At 34.4% G+C, this 6,182-nt stretch overlaps 1 protein-coding gene across 1 annotated transcript in view; it reads right to left on the bottom strand.

Annotated features, from left to right (window-relative positions):
* Positions 1-6,182, bottom strand: part of LOC306639796 (olfactory receptor 4A5-like) — a gene marked incomplete at both ends in the record, with an annotated part of 343,811 nt that overhangs the window by 156,185 nt on the left and 181,444 nt on the right. The window lies entirely within an intron of this gene.

The following is a 6,182-nucleotide window of genomic DNA, read 5'->3' as shown; positions in this document are numbered from 1 at the left end:
AGAATTTCTCTTCAGTTGTAATCCTTGAAGCCTCTGGTTCTTTGTTCATGTTTGAATGAGGCACCTTGATGATGGAAACCCAACAAATGATGGGGAATGAGAATGTATGGCCAATCCCCTAAACATGCAAAGCAGCAACAACCACATAGGTAAGGAAGAGAATGCTAGATGTCAGCCACACCCAGAGGCTTAATCTTTAGCCAATGTTTACTACAACAGGGATAACTCAAGATAAAATTTCCAAACTGATGAGGCTTTCTTGTCAGGAAGAGATTTTCATTTATAACTTACCTGTTCATCTCCCAGGGTTATCATGAAGTACAAATTTGAAAGTGTGCAAAGGTTGCTTATGCTGATGGGCCTTTACCCATTGTAGTTATTATGGGCTCACTTAAAGAAATCAGTGCCTTGCCTGGAGAAATCTCCTCCATGAGTCATACAGATGACTACTTGAATGCTTAATATCACAGTCCATAGACAAAACTTCAGAGAATTATGTGCCGTTACCTGTATGCACAACCAAAATGTATCAGTGAAATATTATATGTGTGCATTCACATAAACTTTTCCACATGTATATGTAAATATATATAATCTTATTGGTTCTTTTTACTGATACTTGTCAGTAGAATTCATTTTGATAGAATTATACAAGCATGAAATATGTCTTCTTTTTATTAACACCCCATTCTTATGGATGTACATGTTGGTGGGATTCATTATGATGTATACATACAAGAACAGGAAAATTCATTTGAATTCATTAAAATATGTGTGTGTGTGTGTGTGTGTGTGTAAAGATGAAAAATCAGTGAATAATGGGTTTTATATGAGAATAAAAAATGAACAGAGTTTCATGACTCCAATTTAGAGTAAGCAGAGCAATTTAAAATTTTTACAGTTAGTTAATTTTTATTTCTATAAATTAATATTCACTTACTTATCTTAAAGTAATCATTTGCATTTTGTTCACAGTTTATTTTGATGAATATCTGTACTTTGAACTCCATAGTCATTTACAAAAAAACAGTAATATAGAAGAAACTCTGGCACTTCATTGGATCAGTTGGAAACTACTGATTACAGATTAAAGGGTAGCAATCCATCATCTAACAGTGTAGATCTTAATCTAGACCAAAGCAGGAAAGACAAAGTAAACAAGTGATTGACAACATCAGCACCAGAGTTGTGTAGAGCTCTGTTCAAATTCAGATCCCTCTATTTGTTCTATGACAAGGATCAGGTTACTTCAAATCCTTAAAATTCTGTAAGCCTCAGGTTATAATGTGCTTATGGTTTAATAAGAATGTCAATCAGTAGGTTTCTTTTGGAAATCAGATGGGTCATAAACATCATACTGTCAATGGTCATTAGCTGTGAAAAAATAGTATTTTTAAATGCACACACTTCTGAATGTCCATAGTAGCACCTGCATATATTATCCATGCCTGTATCCATGCCTCCTTCAGATGCTTCATTGTGCAGTGAAAACCAAATGGAGTGGGAAGGTGAAGACAGGGTCCTAAATTAATCTAATAATTACATAAATCTTATTGCTCCACTTCCTTTTTTCTGGGTGGCCTAAAAGCAATATCATTGGGTAATTAAAATGTTGTTGGAGGTAAACAAATCAAATCCCTTCTTTTCTTGATGAAAGTAATTTCAAATATTAGTATTAAAACTTTCAGTGGAATCTGTGTTCTGTTGTCTTTCCTTTCTCCATAACCATATCCTCAAATATGCTGGAGGTGCATCTGTGATTGTTCATGGCCCCTCACAGCATGAACTGTGGGCACTGGATCATCTCCTGGGGCAGTGACTTGGAGAAGTGTGCTTCCCTTTGTCTACTTTTTTTTTTTCCTACTAATTTTATCAGCACAAATAAATTTAGGACCATTATAAAAGAAATACAATTTCTTTATTAACTTTCAAACACCTACATAACATTCACACCTAAAAGAGTGATTAGAAGTAAGGTTGTCATCATAGTTTTGTAATCATATCTCAAGCAGTACATTTCAGATTCATTTACATACATATGTGTTTGTGCATACCAGTTACATTTACATATTGTTTCTAAATATTTTTATTGCAAATTAAAACAATGAAATCCTATTTGTATTACCTTCCCTATAATTTATTTAAATGAACTATATTTTTGATTCAGTCTAATTATTCAGAAATAAATTCTCTCAGATTTTAGATTCCTTTTTTGATTTCCTATTTTAAATCTTCTATATGTATGATGTATATTTAAGACAGATATCTGCATATATGTATATATATATTTACATATACACACATATAATATACATCTAGAATTTGAGAAAAAAAATTCTTTGTTTCCAAAGGTTCACTTCCAGATGAATACCTGAGTCTTCTCCTGCGTTGTCTCACTGGTTTAGCTCATTTTAAGGTAGAGACAAAGCCAAAACCACCAGCAATAAAGCAGTTCAGAGCTCAGCCACTTAGATTTTTCTGAAAAATTCAGAGGCCAGAAACCAATGCTACTTATGACATCAAATGCACATAGGAACAATTCAGCAAATAGAGTTAAAATTTAAAACTCCATTCTGTGGCTTAGTCACTTGTTTTTGGCCTTAATATTTTTCTCTGTGCTTTTTAGTGGCATGTTATGGAAATAGGGAATGTCACATTCTGTATTAATGAGTCTGTGACTAATCCTGTAAGACTTATGGTTAACATGTTAATATGCCTGTGTTCTTTCTATAGCATCTGAAAAAATCACTTTAATCTGAAATGTCAGAGTGGTACAAACATTAGCAAGTACATTATAAATGAGAATACTCTCAGAAAAACTCTGTCAGAGAAGTAACACAATAATATGCACTTGAAAAAAGCCAGACATAAACAGATACCACCTGTTGTCACATATATGTGGAAGCTAAAAGAATAGATCTTAAAGAAGCAGAGTGTAAGATCCTATTTCTATGAGCCTGGGAAAGTGGGGTGGGAAGACAGACAGGGCATGGATAAAAGGTACAGTGATGCCTCAGGATAGGAAGAACAGCAAAGTACAATGACCAGGGTTGAAACCAACTCATTGCATATTTCTAAAAGGCTGTTAGAGATGATTTTTTTAATTTTCCAACTCAAATAAAAGATAAATGTTTGAGGTGACAGATAATGTCAATTACCTTGATCTGATCAAATTGTTCCTTTATCTATAATCACCATGTGTCTATTAAAAATGGATAATTAAAAAATTAATTAAGAAGTAAGAATAAATATCTACATATTTAGAATAATATTCCATGTTCATCATTTGGAATACCCAATTAATTATAAATTCCCCCCTTCACCCCCCCCACACACACACACACACACACACACACACACACACGTGCACAAAATGCATTTGATGTCTTTCTAAGTGTTTGGATTTACCTTGAATATAAAAAGTTGACAATGGGTCTTATTTGATTAGATTTAATGTCATCAATGCACCAAGTCACTGCCGCTCACAACAATGCACTCTGAGACCTGCTGGACACTTTCTGCATCAACTATGTACTGTGTTCTTCACGTATATTATTTTATTCAATTCCACATTCCTTGACCTTTCTAATGTGATAACCCTCATTAAACTCAAGAAGTAGAAGGTTGTAAAGGTCATGCAGTTATACCAAGTGCAGAGTTGCTGACATAGGCATCTTGTGCATGGAAGTTCATACCACCCCAGTACCCACAATTTTAAGCACTGCACCACAACCTATCCAAAAAGTTGAACTAAAAGTCTTACTATGTGTCAGTTCCTTGAAACTTCCAGTAATGCTCATTTCCTAATCTCTATGGAGAAAATTTCACTCAGTGGGCCCCAAAGGGTAATATCCAGTCTTTGCTCTACATCTAAGAGATGTTTTTAATGTCTATTCATACTTCACAAAAATTGCAAAATTTAAGTGACATGTTAAACAAGTTGGGACCCCAAGGGACCATTACTTCCACAGTCCATACACTTAAAAGAAGGGTAATTTTCCATTAATTAAAATTTTACATGTGGTTTCTGACACAGAAGATTCTCCAGGCATGAATCATATTCTAGATTAAGTTGATATTTTAAAAATATCATTCAGCAATTAGACTCTATCAAAGCTTTCTGCAACCCTGGTTCTCACTTGATAACATCCTTAGCATCTTATTCTTATTCCCTGTACTGCTTTGCTTAATTCTTTATTGTTTATTTGTTTCTCTTAGAGAAAGTGTGCCATATATGTAAATAATACTGTGAAGATGAATTATAACAGTTAACTAAAATATTATTTTGCATAATATGAAAACAATGGGGTGTTCTTTCCCCTCAAATTCAAATCAGGAATTAGAAAGAGAGATGGAGGGACTCATAGCCAAGGAGATGTGAGGTACAGGAAGAGGAACTAGCAATTTGCCCTTCCAGAATTTGCCCAATGATCTACATTTCCCAACTGATTGAAAATTTGTTCTTCATCATCATTAAACCACAGATATTTCCAGATATATGATGTTATGGTTTAGATATGAGATGCCCCCCAAAAGTTCATGTTGAAGACAATGTAAGAATTTTCAGGGGTAAAATAATTATGAGAGATGGAAGCTAATCAGTGGATTAGTACAGGCACTGTGGCTATGACTTTGGGGTTTCTATTTTGTCCCTGTTGAGTAGAGTTCTCTCTCTCTCTCTCTCTCTCTCTCTCTCTCTCTCTCTCTCTCTCTCTCTCTCTCTCTCTCTCTCTCTCTCTCTCTCCCTCTCTCTCTGTTTCCTGGCTACTATGTTGAGAGCTGCTTTCCCTTTTCTGCCATGCCCTTCCACCCTAACATTCTTCCTTATTTAAAGGTTATAGAATAAACCTCTGAAACCATGAACCAGAATGAACATATTCTCCTCTTAAAGTAGTCTTGTCAGGTCTTTTGGTGACAGTGACTACAAGCCAAGTAAAACATGTGACTTCCAGGGCAATTTTTTCTGTGTTTTGAATACCCTATTACTTTATTCAGTTTAAAGCAAAACTTTTAAAGCAAAGTTTTAATGTCTTTTTCTGATACAAGAGAGCTTGACCTCCATTTGTATTTACACATTTTTTTAACAAGACTGCTTTTCAGATACAGGCTGATAGCTACATAAAGTTTAGATTTGGCTTATCAGTCTTTGTGAAAACTGTCTTTGTGGGAGAAGTACTGGGATTTAATTCATCAAAAATTATCTCTAAAATCAGTGACTCATCTATAGTCAGTCACAGGTAAAGCCAGTCACAGGTAACTAGTTTATATAGTGAGATATTTTTAAAGACTACATATCAGCTACAGAAGTCACCTTTTACTGCTCTCTGTAGAGCTTGTTCCTGTTGAAGTGATGTCTCTGAATTTCCTTGGTACCACTGATTACACTTTATTTAGTTATGATCATTATTTATTCAGCTGCCTATGTTCACTGACATCTGATGACACTCTCAAAGATACCTTATTTATGGGTGAGTAATATTCCATTGTGCTTATATACCACATTTCTTCATCCATTCATATGTCAAAGGGCACTTAGGTTGGTTCCATAACTTTGCTACTGTGAATGAACTTCTATAACTATTGATACCTCCTGCATCAGTTTTCTTGCTGAAGATTTCTTGGATTAATCTGGGTCTCTTATTTTTCCAAATGAACTTCATAACTGCTTTTTCTATTTCTATAAAGAATGTCATTGAAATTTTATTAGTCATTACACTAAATCTGTATAGTGCTTGGCAATATTGCCATTTTGACAAAATTATTTCTGCCAATCAAAAACATGGGAGATCTTCCCATCTTCTAAGGTATTCAATTTATTCTTTAGTGTTCTATAGTTTTCATTGTAGAGCACTTTAACCTCTTTCATTACCTTGACTCCTAAGTTTTTCTTTTCTTTTTTTTCTTTTTTTATACCCTTGAACAGAAACATTCCCAGGCAACAAGTGTGCTGGGAATGTGGTAGCTCAAGAATCCTCTCTGATTGCATTTGAATAGGAGATACTCATTAATGACTCCCTCTTGAAATATTCTGCCCCTTTTTTTCACAAAGCTAATTGGTAGAAGAAAGTCACCTAACCAGAGGAACTCATCTATAGTAGTACTACTTCAACCTAGTTTCATCTGTTAAGAAATTCAAAGTGACTCATATTCTGCAGCAAACATACCCACATTAAATGATAGAG

This window comes from Sciurus vulgaris (genome assembly GCF_902686455.1).
Source record: "Sciurus vulgaris genome assembly, chromosome: 11".
Classification (NCBI taxonomy): Eukaryota; Metazoa; Chordata; class Mammalia; order Rodentia; family Sciuridae; genus Sciurus; species Sciurus vulgaris.
The sequence above is the reverse complement of the archived record's forward strand: the minus strand, read 5'-3'. Positions and strand labels throughout refer to the sequence as shown.